Source organism: Leuresthes tenuis, unplaced genomic scaffold, assembly GCF_036924035.1.
Source record: "Leuresthes tenuis unplaced genomic scaffold, fLeuTen1.0.hap1 SCAF_1, whole genome shotgun sequence".
Lineage (NCBI taxonomy): Eukaryota > Metazoa > Chordata > Actinopteri > Atheriniformes > Atherinopsidae > Leuresthes > Leuresthes tenuis.
The window spans coordinates 43,723,953-43,739,703 of NW_027325355.1; the positions used below are offsets into that span (position 1 = coordinate 43,723,953).

A 15,751-nucleotide genomic window follows, 5' to 3' on the forward strand; every position below is an offset into this window, starting at 1 on the left:
TATACAATTTACATTTGTCACAGACATTGTTGCTTACGGCCACACCACCCTGAATATGCCTAACCTCGTCTGATCTCGGAAGCCAAGCAGGGTTGTGCCTGGTTAGTACTTGGATGGGAGACCGCTTGGGAATACCAGGTGCTGTAAGCTTTTTCTCTTCTCTCTACCACCTCCATGTCTTTTGTTGCAACGTCTGATCACCCTGTGACACGCGAAGAAGTTGGTCATCTTCAGCTGCTGCTGCTTTGTTGGCAGACACAAAGTGATCTCAGAGTTTCAGTTTCAGCTGCAGAGAATAATCACATCAGGGAAGAAGATGTGCCCACTACAAGTCAGCCTTTCTCGGCAATTATCTGGTTACATAGAGGAAGTGTATGATTCCAGTACCTATATAATACACATTTGTAACAGATATCGTTGCTTACCGCCACACCACCCTGAATAAGCTCAACCTCGTCTGATCTCGGAAGCCAAGCAGGGTTGGGCCTGGTTAGTTCTTGAATGGGAGACCGCTTGCGAATACCAGGTGCTGTAAGCTTTTTCTCTTCTCTCTACCACCTGCATGTCTTTTGTTGCAACGTCTGATCACCCTGTGACACATGAGGAAGGTGGTCATCTTCAGCTGCTGCTGCTTTGTTGGCTGACACGAAGTGATCTGAGAGTCTCAGTTTCAGCTCGAGAGAATAATCACGTCAGGGAAGAAGATGTGCCCACTACTTATCAGCTTTTCTCGGCAATAATCTGGTTACATAGAGGAACTGTATGATTCCAGTACCTATATAATGCACATTTGTCACAGACATTGTTGCTTACGGCCACACCACCCTGAATATGCCCGACCTCGTCTGATCTCGGAAGCCAAGCAGGGTTGTGCCTGGTTAGTACTTGGATGAGAGACCGCTTGGGAATACCAGGTGCTGTAAGCTTTTTCTCTTCTCTCAACCACCTGCATGTCTTTTGTTGCAACGTCTGACCACCCTGTGACACATGAGGAAGTTGGTCATCTTCAGCTGCTGCTGCTTTGTTGGCAGACATGAAGTGATCTGAGAGTCTCAGTTTCAGTTGCAGAGAATGATCACATCAGAGAAGATGATTTACCCGCTACACATCAAACTTTCTCGGCAATTATCTGGTTGCATAGAGGAACCGTATGATTCCAGTACCTATATAATGCACATTTGTCAGAGACATTGCTGCTTACGGCCACACCACCCGGAAAATGCCCGACCTCATCTGATCTCGGAAGCCAAGCAGGGTTGGGCCTGGTTAGTACTTGGATGGGAGACCACTTGGGAATACCAGGTGCTGTAAGCTTCTTCTCTACTCTCTACCACCTTCATGTCTTTTGTGGATACGTCTGATCCTCCTGTGACACATGAGGAAGTTGGTCATCTTCAGCTGCTGCTGCTTCTTTGTTGGCAGACACGAAGTGATCTGAGAGTCTCAGTTTCAGCTGCAGAGAATAATCACATCAGGGAAGAAGATGTGCCCACTACAAGTCAGCCTTTCTCGGCAATTATCTGGTTACATAGAGGAAGTGTATGATTCCATTGCCTATATAATGCACATTTGTCACGGAGATTGTTACTTACGGCCAAACCACCCTGAATATGTCTGACCTTGTCTGATCTCGGAAGCCAAGGAGGGCTGGGCCTGGTTAGTACTTTGATGGGACACCGCTTGGGAATACCAGGTGCTGTAAGCTTTTTCTCTTCTCTCTACCACCTCCATGTCTTTTGTTGCAACGTCTGATCACCCTGTGACACGTGAAGAAGTTGGTCATCTTCAGCTGCTGCTGCTTTGTTGGCAGATACAAAGTGATCTCAGAGTTTCAGCTGCAGAGAATAATCACATCAGGGAAGAAGATGTGCCCACTACAAGTCAGCCTTTCTTGGCAATTATCTGGTTACATAGAGGAAGTGTATGATTCCATTGCCTATATAATGCACATTTGTCACGGAGATTGTTACTTACGGCCAAACCACCCTGAATATGTCTGACCTTGTCTGATCTCGGTAGCCAAGGAGGGCTGGGCCTGGTTAGTACTTTAATGGGACACCGCTTGGGAATACCAGGTGCTGTAAGCTTTTTCTCTTCTCTCTACCACCTACATGTCTTTTGTTGCAATGTCTGATCGCCCTGTGACACGTGAGGAAGTTGGTCATCTTCAGCTGCTGCTGCTTTGTTGGCAGACACAAAGTGATCTCAGAGTTTCAGCTGCAGAGAATAATCACATCAGGGAAGAAGATGTGCCCACTACAAGTCAGCCTTTCTCGGCAATTATCTGGTTACATAGAGGAAGTGTATGATTCCAGTACCTATATAATACACATTTGTAACAGATAGCGTTGCTTACCGCCACACCACCCTGAATAAGCTCAACCTCGTCTGATCTCGGAAGCCAAGCAGGGTTGGGCCTGGTTAGTTCTTGAATGGGAGACCGCTTGCGAATACCAGGTGCTGTAAGCTTTTTCTCTTCTCTCTACCACCTACATGTCTTTTGTTGCAACGTCTGACCACCCTGTGACACATGAGGAAGTTGGTCATCTTCAGCTGCTGCTGCTTTGTTGGCAGACACGAAGTGATCTGAGAGTCTCAGTTTCAGCTGGAGAGAATAATCACATCAGGGAAGAAGATGTGCCCACTACAAGTTAGCCTTTCTCGACAATTATCTGGTTACATAGAGGAACTGTATTATTCCAGTACCTATATAATGCACATTTGTCACAGACATTGTTGCTTACGGCCACACCACCCTGAACATGCCCGACCTCGTCTCATCTTGGAAGCCAAGCAGGGTTGGGCCTTGTTAGTACTTGAATGGGAGACTGCTTGGGAATACCAGGTGCTGTAAGCTTTTTCTCTTCTCTCTACCACCTGCATGTCTTTTGTTGCAACGTCTGACCACCCTGTGACACATGAGGAAGTTGGTCATCTTCAGCTGCTGCTGCTTTGTTGGCAGACACGAAGTGATCTGAGAGTCTCAGTTTCAGCTGAAGAGAATGATCACATCAGAGAAGATGATATGCCCGCTACACATCAGCCTTTCTCTGCAATTATCTGGTTATATAGAGGAACCGTATGATTCCAGTACCTATATTATAAACATTTTTCAGAGAGATTGTTACTTACGGCCATACCACCCTGAATAAGCCCGACCTCATCTGATCTCGGAAGCCAAGCAGGGTTTGGCCTGGTTAGTACTTGAATGGGAGACCGCTTGGGAATACCAGGTGCTGTAGGCTTTTTCTCTTCTCTTTACCACCTGCATGTCTTTTGTTGCAATGTCTGATCGCCCTGTGACACATGAGGAAGTTGGTCATCTTCAGCTGCTGCTGCTTTGTTGGCAGACACAAAGTGATCTGAGAGTCTCAGTTTCAGTACCAGAGAATAATCACATCAGGGAAGAAGATGAACCCACTACAAGTCAGCCTTTTTCGGCAATTATCTGGTTGCATAGAGGAACCGTATGATTCCAGTACCTATATAATGCACATTTGTCACAGACATTGTTACTTACGGCCACACCACCCTGAATATGCCCGACCTCGTCTAATCTCGGAACCCAAGCAGGGTTGGGCCTGGTTAGTACTTGAATGTTAGACCGCTTGGGAATACCAGGTGCTGTAAGCTTTTTCTCTTCTCTCTACCACCTGCATGTCTTTTTCTGCAATGTCTGATCGCCCTGTGACACATGAGGAAGTTGGTCATCTTCAGCTGCTGCTGCTTTGTTGGCAGACATGAAGTGATCTGAGAGTCTCAGTTTCAGCTGAAGAGAATGATCACGTCAGGGAAGAAGATGTGCTCACTACAAGTCAGCCTTTCTTGGCAATTATCTGGTTATATAGAGGAACCGTATGATTCCTGTACCTATACAATTTATATTTGTCACAGACATGGTTGTTTACGGCCACACCACCCTGAATATGCCCGACCTCGTCTGATCTTGGAAGCCAATTAGGGTTGGGCCTGTTTAGTACTTGGATGGGAGACCCCTTGGGATTATCAGGTGCTGTAAGCTTTTTCTCTTCTCTCAACCACCTGCATGTCTTTTGTTGCAACGTATGATCACCCTGTGACACATGAGGAAGTTGGTCATCTTCATTTTCTGCTGCTTTGTTGGCAGACACGAAGTGATCTGAGAGTCTCATTTTCAGCTGGAGAAAATTATCACGTCAGGGAACAAGATGTGCCCACTACATATCAGCCTTTCTTGGCAATTATCTGGTTGCATAGAGGAACCGTATGATTCCAGTACCTATATAATGCACATTTGTCACAGATAATGTTACTTACGGCCACACCACCCTGAATATGCCCGACCTCGTCTGATCTAAGAACCCAAGCAGGGTTGGACCTGGTTAGTACTTGAATGGGAGACCGCTTGCGAATACCAGGTGCTGTAAGCTTTTTCTCTTCTCTCTACCACCTACATGTCTTTTGTTGCAACGTCTGATCACCCTGTGACACATGAAGAAGTTGGTCATCTTCAGCTGCTGCTGCTTTGTTGGCAGACACGAAGTGATATGAGAGTCTCAGTTTCAGCTGGAGAGAATAATCACGTCAGGGAAGATGTTTCCACTACTTATCAGCCTTTCTCGGCAATTATCTTGTTACATAGAGGAACCATATGATTCCATTGCCTATATAATGCACATTTGTCACAGAGATTGTTGCTTACGGCCCAACCACCCTGAATATGTCTGACCTCGTCTGCTCTCAGAAGCCAAGGAGGGTTGGCCCTGGTTAGTACTTGGATGAGAGACCGCTTGGGAATACCAGGTGCTGTAAGCTTTTTCTCTTCTCTCTACCACCTGCATGTCTTTTGTTGCAACGTCTGATCACCCTGTGACACATGAGGAAGTTGGTCATCTTCAGCAGCTGCTGCTTTGTTGGCAGACACGAAGTGATCTGAGAGTCTCAGTTTCAGCTGTAGAGAATAATCACATCGGGGAAGAAGATGTGCCCACTACAAGTTAGCCTTTCTTGGCAATTATCTGGTTGCATAGAGGAACCGTATGATTCCAGTACCTATATAATGCACATTTGTCACAGACATTGTTACTTACGGCCACACCACCCTGAATATGCCCAACCTCGTGTGATCTCGGAAGCCAAACAGGGTTGAGCCTGCTTAGTACTTGAATGGGAGACTGCTTGGGAATACCAGGTGCTGTAAGCTTCTTCTCTTCTCTCTACCACCTGCATGTCTTTTGTTGCAACGTCTGATCACCCTGTGACACATGAGGAAGTTGGTCATCTTCAGCAGCTGCTGCTTCTTTGTTGGCAGACACGAAGTGATCTGAGAGTCTCAGTTTCAGCTGCAGAGAATAATCACATCAGGGAAGAAGATGTGCCCACTACAAGTCAGCCTTTCTCTGCAATTCTCTGGTTACATAGAAGAAGTGTATGATTCCAGTACCTATATAATGCACATTTGTCACAGTTATTGTTGCTTACGGCCGCACCACCCTGAATATGCCCGACCTCGTCTGATCTTGGAAGAAAAGCAGGGTTGGGCCTGGTTAGTACTTGAATGGGAGACCACTTCGGAATACCAGGTGCTGTAAGCTTTTTCTCTTCTCTCTACCACCTGCATGTCATTTGTTGCAACGTCTGATCACCCTGTGACACATGAGGAAGGTGGTCATCTTCAGCTTCTGCTGCTTTGTTGGCAGACACGAAGTGATCTGAGAGTCTCAGTTTCAGTTGCAGAGAATGATCACATCAGAGAAGATGATATGCCCGCTACACATCAGCCTTTCTCGGCAATTATCTGGTTGCATAGAGGAACCGTATGATTCAAGTACCTATATAATGCACATTTGTCAGAGATATTGTTGCTTACGGCCACACCACCCTGAATAAGCCCGACCTCGTCTGATCTCGGACGCCAAACAGGGTTGTACCTGGTTAGTACTTGGATGGGAGACAGCTTGGGAATACCAGGTGCTGTAAGCTTTTTCTCTTCTCTCTACCACCTGCATGTCTTTTGTTGCAACGTCTGATCACCCTGTGACACGTGAAGAAGTTGGTCATCTTCAGCTGCTGCTGCTTTGTTGGAAGACACGAAGTGAACTGAGAATCTCAGTTTCAGCTGAAGAGAATAATCACGTCAGGGAAGAAGATGTGCCCACTACACATCAGCCTTTCTCATCAATTATCTGGTTACATAGAGGAACCGTATGATTCCTGTACTTATATAATGCACATTTGTCACAGACATTGTTACTTACGGCCACACCACCCTGAATTTGCCTGACCTCGTCTGATCTCGGAAGCCAAGCATTGTTGGGCCTGGTTAGTACTTGGGTGGGAGACCGCTTGGGAATACCAGGTGCTGTAAGCGTTTTCTCTTCTCTCTACCACCTGCATGTGTTTTGTTGCAACGTCTGATCACCCTGTGACACATGAGGAAGTTGGTCATCTTCAGCTGCTGCTGCTTTGTTGGCAGACACGAAGTGATCTGAGAGTCTCAGTTTCAGCTGAAGAGAATGATCACATCAGAGAAGATGATATGCCCACTACACATCAGCCTTTCTCGGCAATTATCTGGTTACATAGAGGAACTGTATGATTCCAGTACCTATATAATTCACATTTGTAACAAACATTGTTGCTTATGGCCACACCACCCTGAATAAGCCCCACCTTGTCTTATCCTGGAAGCCAAGCAGGGTTGGGCCTGGTTCGTACTTCAATGGGAGACTGCTTGGGAATACCAGGTGCTGTAAGCTTTTTCTCTTCTCTCTACCACCTGCATGTCTTTTGTTGCAACATCTGATCACCCTGTGACACATGAGGAAGTTTGTCATCTTCAGCTTCTGCTGCTTTGTTGGCAGACACGAAGTGATCTGAGAGTCTCATTTTCAACTGAAGAGAATAATAACGTCAGGGAAGAAGATGTGCCCCCTACACATCAGCCTTTCTCGGCAATTATCTGGTTACCTAGAGGAACTGTATGATTCCAGTACCTATATAATGCACATTTGTCACAGACATTGTTGCTTACGGCCACACCACCCTCAATATGCCTGACCTCGTCTGATCTCGGAAGCCAAGCACGGTTGGCCTGGTTAGTACTTGGGTGGGAGACTGCTTGGGAATACCAGGTGCTGTAAGCTTTATCTCTTCTCTGGACCACCTGAATGTCTTTTGTTGCAACGTCTGATCACCCTGTGACACATGAGGAAGTTGGTCATCTTCAGCTTCTGCTGCTTTGTTTGCAGACACGAAGTGATCTGAGAGTCTCAGTTTCAGCTGCAGAGAATAATCACGTCAGGGAAGAAGATGTGCCCACTACACATAAGCCTTTCTCGGCAATTATCTGGTTACATAGAGGAACCGTATGATTCCAGTACCTATATAATGCACATTTGTCACAGACATTGTCGCTTACGGCAACACCACCCTGAACATGCCTGACCTCGTCTGATCTCGGAAGCCAAGCACGGTTGGCCTGGTTAGTACTTGGGTGGGAGACCACTTGGGAATACCAGGTGCTGTAAGCTTTATCTCTTCTCTGGACCACCTGAATGTCTTTTGTTGCAACGTCTGATCACCCTGTGACACATGAGGAAGTTGGTCATCTTCAGCTTCTGCTGCTTTGTTGGCAGACACGAAGTGATCTGAGAGTCTCAGTTTCAGCTGCAGAGAATAATCACATCAGGGAAGAAGATATGCCCACTACACATCAGCCTTTCTCGGCAATTATCTGGTTACATAGAGGAACTGTATGATTCCAGTACCAATATAATGCACATTTGTCACAGACTTTGTTGCTTACGGCCACACCACCCTCAACATATCCGACCTTGTCCGATCTCGGAAGCCAAGCACGGTTGGGCCTGGTTAGTACTTACATGGGAGACTGCTTTGGAATACCAGGTGCTGTAAGCTTTTTCTCTTCTCTCTACCACCTGCATGTCTTTTGTTGCAACGTCTGATCACCCTGTGACACATGAGGAAGTTGGTCATCTTCAGCTGCTGCTGCTTTGTTGGCAGACACAAAGTGATCTGAGAGTCTCAGTTTCAGCTGCAGAGAATAATCACATCAGGGAAGAAGATGTGCCCACTACAAGTCAGCCTTTCTCGGCAATTATCTGGTTACATAGAGGAAGTGTATGATTCCAGTACTTATATAAGGCACATTTGTCACATATATTGTTGCTTACAGCCACACCACCCTGAATAAGCACGATCTCGGAAGCCAAGCAGGTTTGGGCCTGGTTAGTACTTGGAAGGTAGACTGCCTGGGAATACCAGGTGCTTTAAGCTTTTTCTCTTCTCTCTACCACCTGCATGTCTTTTGTTGCAACGTCTGATCACCCTGTGACACATGAGGAAGTTGGTCATCTTCAGCTGCTGCTGCTTTGTTGGCAGACACGAAGTGATCTGAGAGTCTCAGTTTCAGCTGCAGAGAATAATCACGTCAGGGAAGAAGATGTGCCCACTACAAGTCAGCTTTTCTCTGCAATTATCTGGTTACATAGAGGAACCGTATGATTCCAGTACCTATATAATGCACATTTGTCACAGACATTGTTGCTTACGGCCACACCACCCTGAACATGCCCGACCTCGTCTTATCTCGGAAGCCAAGGAGGGTTGGGCCTGGTTAGTACTTAAATGGGAGACCGCTTGGGAATACCAGGAGCTGTAAGCTTTTTGTCTTCTCTCGACCACCTGCATGTCTTTTGTTGCAACGTCTGATCCCCCTGTGACACATGAGGAAGTTGGTCATCTTCAGCTGCTGCTGCTTTGTTGGCAGACACGAAGTGATCTGAGAGTCTCAGTTTCAGCTGCAGAGAATAATCACATCAGGGAAGAAGATGTGCCCATAACAAGTCAGCCTTTCTCTGCAATTATCTGGTTACATAGAGGAATTGTATGATTCCAGTACCTATATAATGCACATTTGTCACAGAAATTGTTCCTTACGGCCATACCACCCTGAATAAGCCCGACCTCGTCTGATCTCGGAAGCCAAGGAGGGTTGGGCCTGGTTAGTACTTTAATGGGAGACTGCTTGGGAATACCAGGTGCTGTAAGCATTTTCTCTTCTCTCTACAACCTGCATGTCTTTTGTTGCAACGTCTGATCACCCTGTGACACATGAGAAAGTTGGCCATCTTCAGCTGCTGCTGCTTTGTTGGAAGACACGAAGTGATCTGAGAGTCTCAGTTTCAGCTGAAGAGAATAATCACGTCAGGGAAGAAGATGTGCCCACTACACATCAGCCTTTCTCAACAATTATCTGGTTACATAGAGGAACCGTATGATTCCTGTACTTATATAATGCACATTTGTCAGACACATTGTTTCTTACGGCCACACTACCCTGAACATGCCCGACCTTGTCTGATCTCGGAAGCCAAGCAGGGTTGAGCCTGCTTAGTACTTGGATGGGAGACAGCTTGGGAATACCAGGTGCTGTAAGCTTTTTCTCTTCTCTCTACCACCTGCATGTCTTTTGTTGCAACGTCTGATCACCCTGTGACACGTGAAGAAGTTGGTCATCTTCAGCTGCTGCTGCTTTGTTGGCAGACACGAAGTGATCTGAGAGTCTCAGTTTCAGCTGGAGAGAATAATCACATCAGGGAAGAAGATATGCCCACTACACATCAGCCTTTCTCTGCAATTATCTGGTTACATAGAGGAACTGTATGATTCCAGTACCAATATAATGCACATTTGTCACAGACTTTGTTGCTTACGGCCACACCACCCTCAACATATCCGACCTTGTCCGATCACGGAAGCCAAGCACGGTTGGGCCTGGTTAGTACTTAGATGGGAGACTGCTTTGGAATACCAGGTGCTGTAAGCTTCTTCTCTTCTCTCTACCACCTGCATGTCTTTTGTTGCAACGTCTGATCACCCTGTGACACATGAGGAAGTTGGTCATCTTCAGCTTCTGCTGCTTTGTTGGCAGACACAAAGTGATCTGAGAGTCTCATTTTCAGCTGGAGAGAATTATCACGTCAGGGAACAAGATGTGCCCACTACACATCAGCCTTTCTCGGCAATTATCTGGTTACATAGAGGAACCGTATGACTCCATTACCTATATAATGCACATTTGTCACAGAAATTGTCGCTTACGGCCACACCACCCTGAATATGCCCGACCTCGTCTGATCTCGGAAGCCAAGCAGGGTTGGGGCTGGTTAGTACTTGGATGGGAGACCGCTTGGGAATACAAGGTGCTGTAAGCTTCTTCTCTTCTCTCTACCACCTGCATGTCTTTTGTTGCAACGTCTGATCACCCTGTGACACATGAGGAAGTTGGTCATCTTCAGTTACTGCTGCTGCTTTGTTGGCAGACACAAAGTGATCTGAGAGTCTCAGTTTCAGTTGCAGAGAATGATCACATCAGAGAAGATGATTTGCGCGCTACACATCAGCCTTTCTCAGCAATTATCTGGTTGCATAGAGGAACCGTATGATTCCAGTACCTATATAATGCACATTTGTCAGAGACATTGTTGCTTACGGCCACACCACCCTGAATAAGCCCGACCTCGTCTGATCTCGGACGCCAAACAGGGTTGTACCTGGTTAGTACTTGGATGGGAGACAGCTTGGGAACACCAGGTGCTGTAAGCTTTTTCTCTTCTCTCTACCACCTGCATGTCTTTTGTTGCAACGTCTGATCACCCTGTGACACATGAGGAAGTTGGTCATCTTCAGCTGCTGCTGCTTTGTTGGCAGACACGAAGTGATCTGAGAGTCTCAGTTTCAGCTCGAGAGAATAATCACGTCAGGGAAGAAGATGTGCCCACTACTTATCAGCTTTTCTCGGCAATTATCTGGTTACATAGAGGAACCGTATGATTCCAGTACCTATATAATGCACATTTGTCAGAGACATTGTTGCTTACGGCCACACCACCCTGAACATGCCCGACCTCGTCTGATCTCGGACGCCAAACAGGGTTGTACCTGGTTAGTACTTGGATGGGAGACCTCTTGGGAACACCAGGTGCTGTAAGCTTTTTCTCTTCTCTCTACCACCTGCATGTCTTTTGTTGCAACGTCTGATCACCCTGTGACACATGAGGGAGTTGGTCATCTTCAGCTGCTGCTGCTTTGTTGGTAGACACGAAGTGATCTGAGAGTCTCAGTTTCAGCTGCAGAGAATAATCACATGAGGGAAGAAGATTTGCCCACTACAAGTCAGCCTTTCTCGGCAATTATCTGGTTACATAGAGGAACCGTATGATTCCAGTACCTATATAATGCACATTTGTCACAGACATTGTTGCTTACGGCCACACCACCCTGAACATGCCCGACCTCGTCTGATCTCGGTAGCCAAGGAGGGTTGGGCCTGGTTAGTACTTTAATGGGAGACTGCTTGGGAATACCAGGTGCTGTAAGCGTTTTCTCTTCTCTCTACAACCTGCATGTCTTTTGTTGCAACGTCTGATCACCCTGTGACACACGAGGAAGTTGGCCATCTTCAGCTGCTGCTGCTTTGTTGGAAGACACGAAGTGATCTGAGAGTCTCAGTTTCAACTGAAGAGAATAATGACGTCAGGGAAGAAGATGTGCCGACTACACATCAGCCTTTCTCAGCAATTATCTGGTTACATAGAGGAACCGTATGATTCCTGTAGTTATATAATGCACATTTGTCAGACACATTGTTGCTTACGGCCACACCACCCTGAACATGCCCGACCTCGTCTGATCTCGGAAGCCAAGCAGGGTTGAGCCTCCTTAGTACTTGGATGGAAGACCTCTTGGGAATACCAGGTGCTGTAAGCTTTTTCTCTTCTCTCGACCACCTGCATGTCTTTTGTTGCAACGTCTGATCACCCTGTGACACATGAGGAAGTTGGTCATCTTCAGCTGCTGCTGCTTTGTTGGCTGACACAAAGTGATCTGAGAGTCTCAGTTTCAGTTGCAGAGAATGATCACATCAGAGAAGATGATTTGCCCGCTACACATCAGCCTTTCTCGGCAATTATCTGGTTGCATAGAGGAACCGTATGATTCCAGTACCTATATAATGCACATTTGTCACAGTTATGGTTGCTTACGGCCACACCACCCTGAATATGCCCAACCTCATCTGATCTCAGAAGCCAAGGAGGTTTGGGCCTGGTTAGTACTTGGATGGTAGACATTCTGGGAATACCAGGTGCTGTAAGCTTTTTCTCTTCTCTCTACCACCTGCATGTCTTTTGTTGCAACGTCTGATCACCCTGTGACACATGAGGAAGTTGGTCATCTTCAGCTGCTGCTGCTTTGTTGGCTGACACAAAGTGATCTGAGAGTCTCAGTTTCAGTTGCAGAGAATGATCACATCAGAGAAGATGATTTGCCCGCTACTCATCAGCCTTTCTCGGCAATTATCTGGTTGCATAGAGGAACCGTATGATTCCAGTACCTATATAATGCACATTTGTCAGAGACATTGTTGCTTACGGCCACACCACCCTGAATAAGCCCGACCTCGTCTGATCTCGGACGCCAAACAGGGTTGTACCTGGTTAGTACTTGGATGGGAGACAGCTTGGGAACACCAGGTGCTGTAAGCTTTTTCTCTTCTCTCAACCACCTGCATGTCTTTTGTTGCAACGTCTGATCACCCTGTGACACATGAGGAAGTTGGTCATCTTCAGCTTCTGCTGCTTTGTTGGCAGACACGAAGTGATCTGAGAGTCTCAGTTTCAGCTGCAGAGAATGATCACATGAGGGAAGAAGATGTGCCCACTACAAGTCAGCCTTTCTCGGCAATTATCTGGTTACATAGAGGAACCGTATGATTCCAGTACCTATATAATGCACATTTGTCACAGACATTGTTGCTTACGGCCACACCACCCTGAACATGCCCGACCTCGTCTGATCTCGGTAGCCAAGGAGGGTTGGGCCTGGTTAGTACTTTAATGGGAGACTGCTTGGGAATACCAGGTGCTGTAAGCGTTTTCTCTTCTCTCTACAACCTGCATGTCTTTTGTTGCAACGTCTGATCACCCTGTGACACACGAGGAAGTTGGCCATCTTCAGCTGCTGCTGCTTTGTTGGAAAACACGAAGTGATCTGAGAGTCTCAGTTTCAACTGAAGAGAATAATCACGTCAGGGAAGAAGATGTGCCGACTACACATCAGCCTTTCTCAGCAATTATCTGGTTACATAGAGGAACCGTATGATTCCTGTAGTTATATAATGCACATTTGTCAGACACATTGTTGCTTACGGCCACACCACCCTGAACATGCCCGACCTCGTCTGATCTCGGAAGCCAAGCAGGGTTGAGCCTCCTTAGTACTTGGATGGGAGACTGCTTGGGAATACCAGGTGCTGTAAGCGTTTTCTCTTCTCTCTACAACCTGCATGTCTTTTGTTGCAACGTCTGATCACCCTGTGACACATGAGGAAGTTGGTCATATTCAGCTGCTGCTGCTTTGTTGGCTGACACAAAGTGATCTGAGAGTCTCAGTTTCAGTTGCAGAGAATGATCACATCAGAGAAGATGATTTGCCCGCTACACATCAGCCTTTCTCGGCAATTATCTGGTTGCATAGAGGAACCGTATGATTCCAGTACCTATATAATGCACATTTGTCAGAGACATTGTTGCTTACGGCCACACCACCCTGAATAAGCCCGACCTCGCCTGATCTCGGACACCAAGAAGGTTGTACCTGGTTAGTACTTGGATGGGAGACATCTTGGGAATACCAGGTGCTGTAAGCTTTTTCTCTTCTCTCTACCACCTGCATGTCTTTTGTTGCAACGTCTGATCACCCTGTGACACGTGAAGAAGTTGGTCATCTTCAGCTGCTGCTGCTTTGTTGATAGACACGAGGTGATCTGAGAGTCTCAGTTTCAGCTGAAGAGAATAATCACATCAAGGATGAAGATGAACCCACTACAAGTCAGCCTTTTTCGGCAATTATCTGGTTACACAGAGGAACTGTATGATTCCAGTACCTATATAATGCACATTTGTCACAGTTATGGTTGCTTACGGCCACACCACCCTGAATATGCCCAACCTCATCTGATCTCAGAAGCCAAGCAGGTTTGGGCCTGGTTAGTACTTGGGTGGTAGACATTCTGGGAATACCAGGTGCTGTAAGCTTTTTCTCTTCTCTCTACCACTTGCATGTCTTTTGTTGCAACGTCTGATCACCCTGTGACACATGAGGAAGTTGGTCATCTTCAGCTGCTGCTGCTTTGTTGGCTGACACAAAGTGATCTGAGAGTCTCAGTTTCAGTTGCAGAGAATGATCACATCAGAGAAGATGATTTGCCCGCTACACATCAGCCTTTCTCGGCAATTATCTGGTTGCATAGAGGAACCGTATGATTCCAGTACCTATATAATGCACATTTGTCAGAGACATTGTTGCTTACGGCCACACCACCCTGAATAAGCCCGACCTCGTCTGATCTCGGACGCCAAACAGGGTTGTACCTGGTTAGTACTTGGATGGGAGACAGCTTGGGAACACCAGGTGCTGTAAGCTTTTTCTCTTCTCTCTACCACCTGCAAGTCTTTTGTTGCAACGTCTGATCACCCTGTGACACGTGAAGAAGTTGGTCATCTTCAGCTGCTGCTGCTTTGTTGATAGACACGAGGTGATCTGAGAGTCTCATTTTCAGCTGAAGAGAATAATCACATCAAGGAGGAAGATGAACCCACTACAAGTCAGCCTTTTTCGGCAATTATCTGGTTACACAGAGGAAGTGTATGATCCCAGTACCTATATAATGCACACTTGTCACCGATATTGTTGCTTACGGCCACACCACCCTGAATAAGCCCGACCTCGTCTGATCTCGGAAGCCAAGCAGGGTTGGGCCTGGTTAGGACTTGAATGGGAGACCGCTTGGGAATACCAGGTGCTGTAAGCTTTTTCTCTTCTCTATACCACCTGCATGTCTTTTGTTGCAACGTCTGATCACCCTGTTACACATGAGGAAGTTGGTCATCTTCAGCTTCTGCTGCTTTGTTGGCAGACACGAAGTGATCTGAGAGTCTCAGTTTCAGCTGAAGAGAATAATCACATCAGGGAAGAAGTTGTGCCCACTACAAGTCAGCCTTTCTCTGCAATTATCTGGTTACATAGAAGAAGTGTATGATTCCAGTACCTATATAATGCACATTTGTCACAGCTATTGTTGCTTACGGCCGCACCACCCTGAATATGCCTGACCTCGTCTGATCTTGGAAGAAAAGCAGGGTTGGGCCTGGTTAGTACTTGGATGGGAGACCACTTCGGAATACCAGGTGATGTAAGCTTCTTCTCTTCTCTCTACCACCTGCATGTCTTTTGTTGCAACGTCTGATCACCCTGTGACACATGAGGAAGTTGGTCATCTTCAGCTTCTGCTGCTTTGTTGGCAGACACGAAGTGATCTGAGAGTCTCAGTTTCAGCTGAAGAGAATGATCACATCAGAGAAGATTATATGCCCGCTACACATCAGCCTTTCTCGGCAATTATCTGGTTGCATAGAGGAACCGTATGCTTCCAGTACCTATATAATGCACATTTGTCAGAGACATTGTTGCTTACGGCCACACCACCCTGAACATGCCCGACCTCGTATGATCTCGGAAGCCAAGCAGGGTTGAGCCTGCTTAGTGCTTGGATGGGAGACTGCTTGGGAATACCAAGTGCTGTAAGCTTCTTCTCTTCTCTCTACCACCTGCATGTCTTTTGTTGCAACGTCTGATCACCCTGTGACACGTGAAGAAGTTGGTCATCTTCAGCTGCTGCTGCTTTGTT

General features: G+C 46.6%; 1 non-coding gene and 37 pseudogenes across 1 annotated transcript; all 38 read left to right on the forward strand.

The window, feature by feature from the left end:
• Window positions 1–31: 31 nt before the first annotated feature.
• On the forward strand, window positions 32–150 carry LOC140308973 (5S ribosomal RNA; annotated as a pseudogene).
• Window positions 151–419: 269 nt separating this feature from the next.
• LOC140293938 (5S ribosomal RNA) lies at window positions 420–538 on the forward strand (annotated as a pseudogene).
• Window positions 539–807: 269 nt separating this feature from the next.
• LOC140300022 (5S ribosomal RNA) lies at window positions 808–926 on the forward strand (annotated as a pseudogene).
• A 269-nt stretch (window positions 927–1,195) lies between these two features.
• LOC140300223 (5S ribosomal RNA) lies at window positions 1,196–1,314 on the forward strand. The gene has a single exon (XR_011914810.1). It is a non-coding gene; the product is annotated as a 5S ribosomal RNA (ribosomal RNA).
• A 272-nt stretch (window positions 1,315–1,586) lies between these two features.
• Window positions 1,587–1,705, forward strand: LOC140293077 (5S ribosomal RNA; annotated as a pseudogene).
• Window positions 1,706–1,968: 263 nt separating this feature from the next.
• LOC140295751 (5S ribosomal RNA) lies at window positions 1,969–2,087 on the forward strand (annotated as a pseudogene).
• Window positions 2,088–2,350: 263 nt separating this feature from the next.
• On the forward strand, window positions 2,351–2,469 carry LOC140293939 (5S ribosomal RNA; annotated as a pseudogene).
• A 269-nt stretch (window positions 2,470–2,738) lies between these two features.
• Window positions 2,739–2,857, forward strand: LOC140292906 (5S ribosomal RNA; annotated as a pseudogene).
• A 269-nt stretch (window positions 2,858–3,126) lies between these two features.
• Window positions 3,127–3,245, forward strand: LOC140299694 (5S ribosomal RNA; annotated as a pseudogene).
• A 269-nt stretch (window positions 3,246–3,514) lies between these two features.
• On the forward strand, window positions 3,515–3,633 carry LOC140292733 (5S ribosomal RNA; annotated as a pseudogene).
• A 269-nt stretch (window positions 3,634–3,902) lies between these two features.
• Window positions 3,903–4,021, forward strand: LOC140289073 (5S ribosomal RNA; annotated as a pseudogene).
• A 269-nt stretch (window positions 4,022–4,290) lies between these two features.
• LOC140294162 (5S ribosomal RNA) lies at window positions 4,291–4,409 on the forward strand (annotated as a pseudogene).
• A 266-nt stretch (window positions 4,410–4,675) lies between these two features.
• LOC140294309 (5S ribosomal RNA) lies at window positions 4,676–4,794 on the forward strand (annotated as a pseudogene).
• Window positions 4,795–5,063: 269 nt separating this feature from the next.
• Window positions 5,064–5,182, forward strand: LOC140295762 (5S ribosomal RNA; annotated as a pseudogene).
• Window positions 5,183–5,454: 272 nt separating this feature from the next.
• LOC140299597 (5S ribosomal RNA) lies at window positions 5,455–5,573 on the forward strand (annotated as a pseudogene).
• Window positions 5,574–5,842: 269 nt separating this feature from the next.
• LOC140291769 (5S ribosomal RNA) lies at window positions 5,843–5,961 on the forward strand (annotated as a pseudogene).
• Window positions 5,962–6,230: 269 nt separating this feature from the next.
• LOC140284433 (5S ribosomal RNA) lies at window positions 6,231–6,349 on the forward strand (annotated as a pseudogene).
• A 657-nt stretch (window positions 6,350–7,006) lies between these two features.
• Window positions 7,007–7,124, forward strand: LOC140293464 (5S ribosomal RNA; annotated as a pseudogene).
• A 269-nt stretch (window positions 7,125–7,393) lies between these two features.
• LOC140287116 (5S ribosomal RNA) lies at window positions 7,394–7,511 on the forward strand (annotated as a pseudogene).
• A 269-nt stretch (window positions 7,512–7,780) lies between these two features.
• On the forward strand, window positions 7,781–7,899 carry LOC140293535 (5S ribosomal RNA; annotated as a pseudogene).
• A 647-nt stretch (window positions 7,900–8,546) lies between these two features.
• On the forward strand, window positions 8,547–8,665 carry LOC140288915 (5S ribosomal RNA; annotated as a pseudogene).
• Window positions 8,666–8,934: 269 nt separating this feature from the next.
• Window positions 8,935–9,053, forward strand: LOC140318348 (5S ribosomal RNA; annotated as a pseudogene).
• Window positions 9,054–9,322: 269 nt separating this feature from the next.
• LOC140294931 (5S ribosomal RNA) lies at window positions 9,323–9,441 on the forward strand (annotated as a pseudogene).
• A 269-nt stretch (window positions 9,442–9,710) lies between these two features.
• On the forward strand, window positions 9,711–9,829 carry LOC140295513 (5S ribosomal RNA; annotated as a pseudogene).
• A 269-nt stretch (window positions 9,830–10,098) lies between these two features.
• Window positions 10,099–10,217, forward strand: LOC140301153 (5S ribosomal RNA; annotated as a pseudogene).
• Window positions 10,218–10,489: 272 nt separating this feature from the next.
• Window positions 10,490–10,608, forward strand: LOC140292609 (5S ribosomal RNA; annotated as a pseudogene).
• A 269-nt stretch (window positions 10,609–10,877) lies between these two features.
• LOC140304106 (5S ribosomal RNA) lies at window positions 10,878–10,996 on the forward strand (annotated as a pseudogene).
• Window positions 10,997–11,265: 269 nt separating this feature from the next.
• On the forward strand, window positions 11,266–11,384 carry LOC140315471 (5S ribosomal RNA; annotated as a pseudogene).
• A 269-nt stretch (window positions 11,385–11,653) lies between these two features.
• On the forward strand, window positions 11,654–11,772 carry LOC140287853 (5S ribosomal RNA; annotated as a pseudogene).
• Window positions 11,773–12,041: 269 nt separating this feature from the next.
• LOC140296361 (5S ribosomal RNA) lies at window positions 12,042–12,160 on the forward strand (annotated as a pseudogene).
• Window positions 12,161–12,429: 269 nt separating this feature from the next.
• LOC140292610 (5S ribosomal RNA) lies at window positions 12,430–12,548 on the forward strand (annotated as a pseudogene).
• A 269-nt stretch (window positions 12,549–12,817) lies between these two features.
• LOC140315493 (5S ribosomal RNA) lies at window positions 12,818–12,936 on the forward strand (annotated as a pseudogene).
• A 269-nt stretch (window positions 12,937–13,205) lies between these two features.
• On the forward strand, window positions 13,206–13,324 carry LOC140291157 (5S ribosomal RNA; annotated as a pseudogene).
• A 656-nt stretch (window positions 13,325–13,980) lies between these two features.
• LOC140293889 (5S ribosomal RNA) lies at window positions 13,981–14,099 on the forward strand (annotated as a pseudogene).
• A 269-nt stretch (window positions 14,100–14,368) lies between these two features.
• Window positions 14,369–14,487, forward strand: LOC140292611 (5S ribosomal RNA; annotated as a pseudogene).
• Window positions 14,488–14,756: 269 nt separating this feature from the next.
• Window positions 14,757–14,875, forward strand: LOC140300171 (5S ribosomal RNA; annotated as a pseudogene).
• A 269-nt stretch (window positions 14,876–15,144) lies between these two features.
• LOC140283245 (5S ribosomal RNA) lies at window positions 15,145–15,263 on the forward strand (annotated as a pseudogene).
• A 269-nt stretch (window positions 15,264–15,532) lies between these two features.
• Window positions 15,533–15,651, forward strand: LOC140293984 (5S ribosomal RNA; annotated as a pseudogene).
• Window positions 15,652–15,751: the final 100 nt, after the last annotated feature.